We start from the raw sequence: 10863 nt of genomic DNA, 5'->3' as shown, positions 1-10863 counted from the left end.
GGATTTTCACCGGCTAAATCTCGGCCGAGAACTCCGATCGTACGTTACGCTGCAATGGGCAATACCAGAAGCCACCCGTCCCGACGCATTACAACGCCGCCTCCGCGAGACGTACGAACTCAAGCGAATAAATTTAGCTCGCGCATTTTAAAACCAAGCACGGCATTTTGACCTACGACGTCAGGACTGGCGGCCAAAAATCGGAGAGTGGATCTGGAAGCGCGACCACTCTCTAACAAACGTAATGCTTTTAACGTGAAACTCGCGCCGAAATATATAGGACTCCTGGAGGTGAAAAAGGCCTGAAGGTGAAATCTCCTTGGTCATTTACGGCCTCCGCAGCCGAACAGAGAAATGGCACCGGCACATCCACTTCCAGGATCTAAAACCCGCAATGCCATGAAAAAAATCTCTGACCAGCGACGCGCAAATAAACACGCCGACCGTCAACAAGAACGACGCGCCCCCGGCACCCGCACCAACAAGCAGGGGCAAACCCGGCACGGCAGAATCCCCACGCCCGCGCAGAAGACCAGGACGCCCGCAAAACGCCGAATGATAATAACAATCACCGGGAAGATTCCAGAAAAGGAACATAGAAGGGGATTAAAACAAAGGCCCAAAGAAGTATATAAACCGGGTCGAACACCGAAAGCACTCACTCGTTACCGAGATTTCAACAGCATGGAGCAGAATATCCTGGACGAAATCAATACCTTACTCATCGACATCGAGCCTCCATCGAGCTACGATCCAGCGTTTCCGCAGCTCGCTAGCAAGATCATCCTGACCACTACCAACAGGCGAGCGCGACCACCAGCAGCAACGCATCCGCTATCTTCACCCGAGCAGCGAACGTGCCAAAGATATATCAGCATCGTGATACAGTGATCAGACGCCACGCAAAAACGGAAGGCCATCTGGCTCATGACACCGCCATCGTCACCACACTGAGACCACAAGAAAGTGCTGACTCGACCTGCAGGACGAGCAACCACCCCGCAGGTTCCGAGGGTAGCAGCTATCATTGGTACGCTAGCACCGCCGCCTCGGAGACCAGAGCCACTGCGACCCGTCGGACCTGTATGACCATCCGACATCCCGGTAGAAGTAGCTCCAGGGAAGACAGCCTATGTATCACACTATGCAGTACATAAAAACCGGAAATATCCCGTCCCTGTAGACGGAGCCAAATATATACTTCAATCACAATGGCATGCTCCGATCATGCCGCAGGGCCGAGTAAAGCCAAAACGAAATTCTGGCTTCCGAAGAACGGGGGAAATGTAACAGAGCGACCTCCCCTCGCTCCGTTTCCGTTTTTCCCTCGACATATCATCCGTCGAGGACCACCGAACATCGAGCGAAGTGCGACCCACCATCGCAAACCGGCGCAATGCGCTCATTTTTAAGTACACAACATACGATTCTCCGAGGTGTCTCGGAGAATCCACGCCGGCATTCGGCGAATACGTGCTCAACTTCGCGGAGCACACCGCTCGTGCCGCGCCGAATGCCGCCTCTAGGAGCAAACACGCTCCTCGTTCCGCGCCGAACACCGCATCGTCGAATCGCGATCTCCTCGTACCGCGCCGAACGCCGCGTCACGAGATGACGATGCTTCCCGTACCGCGGCGACCACCGCACCTAGCTCCGTTCTCGATCCTCTTCCAAATTTGCTATCCATCCGTAGAAGGGGAGTCCAACTCCGAGATCGACTAATCCGAAACCGTTCTGCACCGAGATACCGCAGCCGATCTCGGATAAAAACTCGCTTTCCACGGAGAGCACCTGTCCTGTTCCCGGCATCTCAAGCACAGCATCTTGTGAAGAAAAGCCAAGAGACCTTTCCGAATGCTAGCAAGTCGAACGTGAAGCACTGGGGAGCCACTCCAGTATGGCCGAGTACGCTCAGTCATGAACGACTATCCGTATTCTCCGGGGAAACCGTGTAGTACTGGGGAACATCCCAGCACGACCGAGTACGCTCAACTACGGTTGATCACTCCGTCTCCGATTACCTGCGAGAACGTATCACGCATCACATCTGTCAGGGAACTCTCTGATAACCGACAAAAACATTGGGGTACATCCCGGTAGCATCGAGCACTTTCGATGACAAATTCGAGCACCAGGTACCAGGGTACTCTTTAGTCTCGTCGGACCCGACACCTCTCTACCTGCGTCAACAGGTTAGATAGGCGAATTGGGCACTCCCGATTCTCGCCGTCAGAGTGACGGCATCCCGGAGACTTCCTGTCAAAATCAACTGTCCGCGAAAACAGCCGTAGAGTCCGTCACGCGCGCACTGCATGATCACAAGCCAGCTGATCGCGCCGGCGACGTACCGACCGCACGTCACCTGTCCCGCGTCACACACACCCGCGATGCGCGATATACACCGCGACCGATAATAATGTAAGTCGAACGTTTGTATTGTTACTTCTGTCGCATTTCATCAATAAAGAATTAATTTGTTATTCCAAATCTCAATCGCTCTCACTTCCTCACCTGACTACCGACTCCAAAGCTATCCGCGCGCGGAAGTAAGACCGTTATAAGATCAGTGTGTCAGTCATGCACATGACAAAGAAATTGCATCACGATTTAAAAAGAAACTTTTTTTTTATTCATTTTTTTACATGACTTTACATATTTGATACAACTAAATATTTAATAATAAATTAATTAATTGATTAACTGATTAATTGATTAATTAATTGATACCGACGCGTTCTCTTCTTTCTTTTTTTTATACACGGTTTGTATACACGAAACAGTAGAACATTTCTTGTTATACTTTCAATGATTGCAAAAGAACAATTTTGTGTCATTATAACAATCGCTTTCATTTGCTATGTACTCTTGTTATCTATGTTGATGATGTTGAATGGTTTGCCCTTTCTATAGAGAACTTCTATTAATAAATTGTACGCGATTGGTAGTGATGACATACACATATCTTCAGCAATATTTTGGGAGAAATCCAGAATTAAAGGGGGGAGTCGAGGGCTGCATCTCTTTACATTATGGGGAGTTGGGGTGTAATGTCACCTTAAAAAATAATCCGCTACGTTCACCGGTGGATAGGTCGTCATGTTCCGTAATGGAGAAGATGTTAATACTTCGAGTGGTTGACAACTGCACATCTCGTCATTATCGATTAATCTCGTACCACATTGCTGACAATGATTCGGTATCTTGGTAGTTCTCGTCATTGTAACGCCACAAATTTTGTAGAGTATTACCCCTATATAAAAGATTCAAAACTATGAGTCATCATATATAAGTTAATTGTAGATTTTGGAGACAATTTTTGAGATGCATTGACTATTTCGGAGACTTTTGATGTCATTGGGAACCGTCTCCAAAATTCTATATATAAATCGTATACTTTGGGGACGTCCCCAAAGTCATTTTTTTATAAAAATTGTATACTTTGAGGACACATTTTTTCTGTATATTTTGAGGACCGTCCCCAAAGTTTCACACAATAATTTGGCTATTTCGAGGACATTACGACAAAATTTTTAAGCGTGTTGATTGGTTAGATAGAATCTTGGGATTTTAAAACTTCATTATTATATAATTAATTAACACATTCAAAAAATTTTTTGTTATACAACAAATGTAATATCAGTTTGAAATCATTAAGCAGCTCTATTATCAGGCCTAATAAGTACTTTCTAATTGGATTATGGATTAGATTTCGGATTCAAAAGGATCCGATCGCTTTTTCCGAATCCGATCTCTATCTTTGAATAGATCCAAATGCTATCTCAAGTTAGATTTGAAAATAAATCAATTAATTCGCTATTTCTGCTATGTTTAATGCATGACGTTCTGTGAACAACAGGCTTGAATTGTAATTTAGTTTGTATTTTTGAAGACTTTTTTATAAATAATGTTACAAAAGTAATCGCAATCAAAATCACTTATTACGACAGTCAATCAGAAGCATCGATAGTAACTATTGTCACGTCCCAGCGCCAAACGAGTACCTCTAGTCATGTTTAGTAAAATTTTTCAAAATTTTATTAATTATTTATGGCTGACTATGCTAGGAGACAGCACCATAAATCCTTTCCTATACATATAATAAAAGAATATACCACTTAAAATCATTTAAAAGTTTACATAAAATGGTTTACATAAAATGGCCGCCTCTTATTTCAACTTTAAAGCGCCACAGCCTTAATGTTCTTAGCTTAGTTAATAGCTATTCTCTAGAACCTGACTAACTAAATAGAACATACCTAAATCACTTTTTCTGGACTGTTCAATAAAATAACAAGGAAAATAAAGCTTAATATCGCATTCTTACCTAAGTCAATGTTAACAACAAAATCTTAACAAATTAAAATAAAATAATAAATAAAATAAAATAATAAAATAAAATAAAATAATAAAATAAAATAATAAATAATAAAATAATAAATAAAAGTATAAAATAACGAAAAGGAGACAAATAAATGTAGGAAATGTAACCTCGCTTAAAGTACTGCACAAAACTGTAATAAAATAATTATTAGTAAATTGCAAAATTTTTATTAACAATAATATAAATAAATAAAAACATATTATCAACTAATCAATTTCTTTGTATTGTCATACTACTCCGGAAACCAAGAAACTTTTGTCTATCACATTTTGTTCTATCTTAATAAGTATAAAAGTTAATAACAAAAATTAATAACAATAGAAAGGATATGGATAGAGAACAAAAATTATATATCATTGTAAAGATAATGACAAAAGAATAAAATCCATAAAAAAATATTTATTCAATGATTGTTTATTTTTAAAGAAGAAGATATAAACAATTATAAATTGAACAATTAACAAATGGTAATAATATTTTTATATAATTTTGTGCAACCAAACACTTTTTATCATTGACGTTTTATCAAAAACCTTCAAAATAAAAATCCAAATAAAATCCGCTATAAAAATTCAAAGCGAAGGATACCCGGTATAACTCTAATAGTCACCAGACTGCCCAATTAACAAAGAGATATATACATATAAATTGAGCAATTTAGGGACTGTAAATTTTAACTTCTATTATCTCTTAAACCATTAATGCTAAAATTATGATCAACATATCATGTAACTTGAATCTTTTCTTATAAATCTATACCAAAATTATATTTTTCATTCAACTCGTACACCTAATTAATTCAATTAAATTAAACCTGTGCTTTCCCCAACTTCAAGTATAAATTTCGTCGAAATCCTTATAAGAGTATATTTTCTCTGTATAGTTATATTCTCTATTGAAAACTTTTTCAAAAACATAAATACAGTTTGCGGCTACGATTTTTAATTCTCGAGATATAAATAAAATTATAAGTGTACATATAAGTATATACATACATACATATATATATATATTTCCTTAATAAAGTACAATTTTTTTTGTAAAATCATGTAGAGAACTTCAATAGAAATATATTATATCTTAGAAGGGAAATTCTACGACTTAAATTTTATTTAATAAAAATTATAAATAAATAAATTATTATATAAACAATTAAATATTATAAAGGATTCGGATATTACATCGGAAACCCTACAAATTATATCATTATACATATTTATCTAACACCTATCATTTCAAAGATATTCGAATAATTAAAAACTTGCTTACATATACTTATCTCAAAAACCCAGATCAGCTCAACAAGCAAATCTTCGTGTATAAACTAGTTCAACTTCCAGAAATCTTCATCCTAGACCTATAATAATATTATAATTATTGCTTCTATTTTATCATTAATACTAAATCTATAGCTATGATAAAAAATCCTAAATACTAGTATGCATGGAAACTAAACCCTAATAATTTAACCACTCGCAATCGGAATTATTTTGTACCTGACGGAATTCAATAAATAATGTATTACAAATGTAAAAAGAGTTATACCAATATCTTTTAGATATACTAATCATTTAGGATATAACGATATTATAATTATTGATGTAAAGTATATTTAAAGGCAACATCATAGCAATATTCAAAATATTCATAAACGAACAAGTAATATATTTGTTAACTATATGAAAAATTGTTATAAGATATAACTCTTTGAAAGCAAAAGTAGGTGAATCGAATGTTCGCAAGTATGACTCATGGTCAGCCTGCAAGTGAAAGTAGGCCAAGACCGCCATAATATTCTGGCACCATGAGTCATCGCTGACTCACAACGAATGTAGGCCAAGCTAATCGATAGAAAAATTATGTCAAGGACAACTAAGAGATCTTACACCTATGAGTCATAACTGACTCATAGGTGAAAGTAACTAACAATAAGCAAACTGTGCCAAGGACGTTTAGTAACGAGTTTTATTCAAAGAATAGTAGAATCACAACATTGGAATTTAGATTACCCCTACTTCTATATTTTTGGAAACGTATAAAAATCCAAGCAACGATAACATTTTCGCATTTGCCCGGGAATAACTAAGCATTTATTTAGGGCTTAACCATTTTGTTAGAACTGCTTAACGCCTGAGCAATTCGCCAATTCTCACAACTGTAATCACGTACCGCACCCTAAAATAAGTTCTGAAATGAATCTCCGTACATACAAAACTGTAATTACAAATAAACTCCAATTGTGATACTACAAGTGAAATGTTTATTTCTAGTTCCTAAATTCAAATATTTTCTTGAAAATAAAAATCACTTTGACATTCCTATCTCTCATTTTCCTCGCAGTATCTAATCCTGAAGTTTTACCCTCTTAACCGCACAGGAAAGGAACCTCACAAATAACGTGTAAGTGTAATGGTCGAGGATCTGCTAATTTCGGCTTTGTCCGACTTACCAGGACTCCCTCCCCCAGGATGTGACACTATTGACACATCTGATTGATTATAGCGATAAATATTTGCGATTGTGATCGCTCTTGCTACTTATTGCAGAATGCTTTTCATTTTTTATTTTGCAAATTTCCTAAATTCCGAATATAGAATTTTGCTGTTATTTTTTAATCTTGATCGAATGCAAATTGCTTGAATATATAAGATTTATAAGTTAAATTTACTATAAGATAAATGTAAAGGTTTAGATAAATAAAAGTTATGTAAAGGTTGCTTTTTTAGTATTAAATTAAAAATTGTTATTTTGTCGAATCATTTCTATTATTTCCTTTTCTCGAGATTTTTTTATTTTTGTATTACTATCTTCGAGTAAGCTGATGAAAGATTTGTGAAAGAACATGAAGGAATGCTATTATATTTAGGAATTTAGAAGCTAAAATATAAACAGATAATATAGTTAAAATTTGTACATCCTTTTTTCCAAAACATGTTTTATTTGATTCTTTATCTTTTAATGAATTATATGAATATAAAATTTTGACACAAAAATGAATACAAAATTTGAATACAAAAAGCAAGACAATTATTTAAGAAAATAAATGTGAATACTTTACTATTTCTTTTAGTAAATATAAAAAAGTACTGTCGTCACTGTTATAAAAATGTATTACTATTGTAAAGTATATTAAAAATAAATAATATTTGATTGAAATATATATCAATTCCAATATGATTAATTTTTTAACACAAAAAAATAAGTTTCTATGACAACATGAAAAATAAACTAAAACTAAATTACACTAAACTAAACTAAAATTGAACTAAAATGAACCAAAATTGAACTAAAACTAAAACATAAAACAAAACTATTTGTCATATAAAATTGCTATTACATTTTTTAGCTTGTCTTAAAAGATGTCTTAAACATAATAAAAAAAATTGCATATTTTATCATTTTTGTAAAACTTTTTCTTAAATAAATTTATTTTATAAAAGAAAAACTCCTTTCGTAAGTTAATTTTTAATACTTTTAATCTAATAATAAAATATAATAAAATATTTTTCTTGAAAGAGGATTCTACTAAATGGATTCAATATATAAAAATAAATTTTCTAGTAAATTTAAAAAAATATTTTATTATTATATCTGTTTAAAACTATTAAAAATTAAGTTAAGTTACAGAAAAAGTTTTTATAAAACAATTTATTTAAAGAAAAATCTTACAAAAATGATAAAATAAACAGTTTTATCTTTAAAACGTTTTTCAGATAAATTACAAAACGTAATAGCAATTTCATAGACAAAAATTACTTTTATGACAAATAGTTTTCTTTTATATTTTAGTTTCAGTTTTTAGTTTATTTTTAGTTTATTTTAGTTTATTTTTCATACTAACCTTCATAATAACTATTCTTTTTGCTTAAAGAAATTTATATTAATAATATTGAAATTGATATATGCTTCAATCAAATATTTATTTTTAACATACTTTGAAATAGTAGAACTTTCTTTTATTTATTGAAAAAAAAATGATAAAATATTCATAAATTGGCTATTGCCACCAACTTTCGCGTAATACATAATTTATTCTGTGGGTAACAAGTCTAGTTTAAACTGTTTTAGTTTGTACTCTTTACGGTGAGTGAAAAAAGTAGATGAAAATTTCAGCGAACTTTCACTTATTTTTGTATTCAAGATTTTCCTTGATTGTACAGCCATGTTTTAATTTGTGGTGCTGTACGGCTTTTCAAACATAGAGAGTTCTGTATTACATTATTAATCTCCTTTAAAGAAGGTAATTTTTCATTATCAAAATAAGTAGCAAATGCTGACAAAACAGAGTATTCTTTTCCTCCTCATTCCAACGAATTCACTTTGTGGAACCATAGGGAGATGCTAAAAATTTTTTAAAAATTCATATTATTGCAGATATTTGAAAGAAAATAATGAAAAAACAGAAAAAAATAAATAAAACGAATAAAAAAATATTGAATAAAAAAAATATTATTCTTTATAAGTCGTCTATTTACATAATGAACATATCAATGTAGTATTTTAAATTTAAAGACTAATGTGTTATTTATAAAATAGAATATAGATATAATAAATAAAATAAATGAAATATAATAAATAAGATATAATAAAGAAAAAAAAGTATAAAAAGGAAGAATATTATATATATCTAATTATATTCTTATAAAAAATAAAAAATAAATTTTTTAATTTTTTAAAATAATAATTTTTATTATTTACTAGAACAACGTTTTATTTTTATAAATTTTATTTTTATATTTTTTACGTTATATTTTTATAAGTTTATCTTTTGAATATTGATTTAACAATGTTAATCCTTCTCTGTCATCTACAATGAATATGTTAACATTAAAACTACTATCATTGTAATATATTAGAAAATATTATAACGTCTTAAAAATATAAAATATTGTAAGACGTCTCACTAAACTATTAAAAAGATATTTTTAAGATATCTTATGATCCGATTTATGATGTCTTTGGGACATCTTATAAACGTCATTTTTCAATAAATGATATTATATAAATATCTTATTAAAATCTTTTAAGCATTTTATAATGACATAAAAATTATATGGAAAAACATTGACAAGAAAAAAAATACGAGGCAGAATTTGAAAATTATCTAATAAACTGGTACATTGATATATACTTACACAATTTTGATAACAATTTTGATCTATTTATTACAATTAGAGATCAAGTTTTGTTGTTAGAAAAATTGAATAGATATTAAATCATTAATATATCAAATAATTCCAGTTTCTGTTTCGTATTTTTCCTCTTGTCAGTACGTTTCAATAGCTTCATCTTAAATGTATTGTTGTTACATTATAATAATACACAATATCGGAGTACTAAATTCACTTGACTGCCAATACTTTTATAAGTTATATTAAAATTGGTCATGTCATTTATTTCAATCAATAAATATGTAGTCACTTCTTGATTAAAGTTAATCGATAATGTAAATAATGTTCAAAACTGTCATTCAGAACTTTTACAGATTGTATTGATGAGAGAAAAGACATATTTAAGACATCAAAAGATATCTTTTTGATACAGTTTTAAAATGTCTTTAAAAGGGCATCTTTAAAACGTTTTTTTTTATAATGTCTTAAAAACATATATATTACTTTTAGTAAAGCCTTAATTAAAGACATCTCTTTTAAGACATCTTTTAGACATACGTGCTATATGGGATATATTTAAAAAAACATTTTAAAGTATACATTTTTAAAAATTTACCAAAAAAAATCTTAGACATTTTCAAAACTTTTTAGAAAAAAAATTAATAATTTTGAATATTTTTTTACTTACCGCAACATTTTTTTTCTGGCACATCTCTCACAATACAATTCTTTAAATCTTTAGATGATTCATGTTCCTTTGAAATAAATCAATGTATTAATATAGCAGATCTAGATACTGATTATGTAACTTTTTCCTTACAGAGAAACTTTTTCTCTAGGGAAAAAATGAAAAATTCTTTCATTATTTTTAATAATAAAAAATTTCCGCTTTTTGCTTTTGACTAGGGAAGAAATTATAAAAATATTTAAACATTGTAAAAGTAATAAAAGATATAATTCAAATGACATAATTCGAATGATATAATTCAAATAATATAGCGCACGCACGCACACACGTACATACACTTATATTCATTTAAAGAACCATCATATATATTTAAAGTTTTGACATAATTCTTTTATCTGGATGTCAAAGGATTAATTCGTTCAAATATTTTCAAATAATTTGAATGAGTTGCTGATTAGAATAAAAAAAATATGTTAATCCTTCTTTCTACAAAAAAATTCTTCTTTAGTTATTTGGAAATTAAGTTTTAGATAATTGACCTTAAATATAAAATTTTAACATTCTATATAACATCTCTGACGAAAATTTTTCTTAGAAATTTTATACAAATTACAATACTTTTCAAAAATATTAAATAAATCTACATCGTTCCTTAGAATATTTCATATATGTAAATTCTGAAA

At 31.6% G+C, this 10863-nt stretch overlaps 1 long non-coding RNA gene across 1 annotated transcript; it reads right to left on the bottom strand.

Annotated features, from left to right (window-relative positions):
- Positions 1–2482: 2482 nt before the first annotated feature.
- Positions 2483–10849, bottom strand: LOC148936822 (uncharacterized). The gene is made up of 3 exons (XR_016139141.1): positions 10181–10849; positions 5651–5738; positions 2483–3250 (listed from the first exon to the last, which is right to left on the bottom strand). It is a non-coding gene; the product is annotated as an uncharacterized LOC148936822 (long non-coding RNA).
- Between the last annotated feature and the right edge of the window lie 14 nt (positions 10850–10863).

This window comes from Pogonomyrmex barbatus, unplaced genomic scaffold (assembly GCF_055798465.1).
Source record: "Pogonomyrmex barbatus isolate J1 unplaced genomic scaffold, ASM5579846v1 scaffold2, whole genome shotgun sequence".
NCBI classification, from domain to species: Eukaryota; Metazoa; Arthropoda; class Insecta; order Hymenoptera; family Formicidae; genus Pogonomyrmex; species Pogonomyrmex barbatus.
This window is presented reverse-complemented; position numbering and strand designations above follow the sequence as displayed.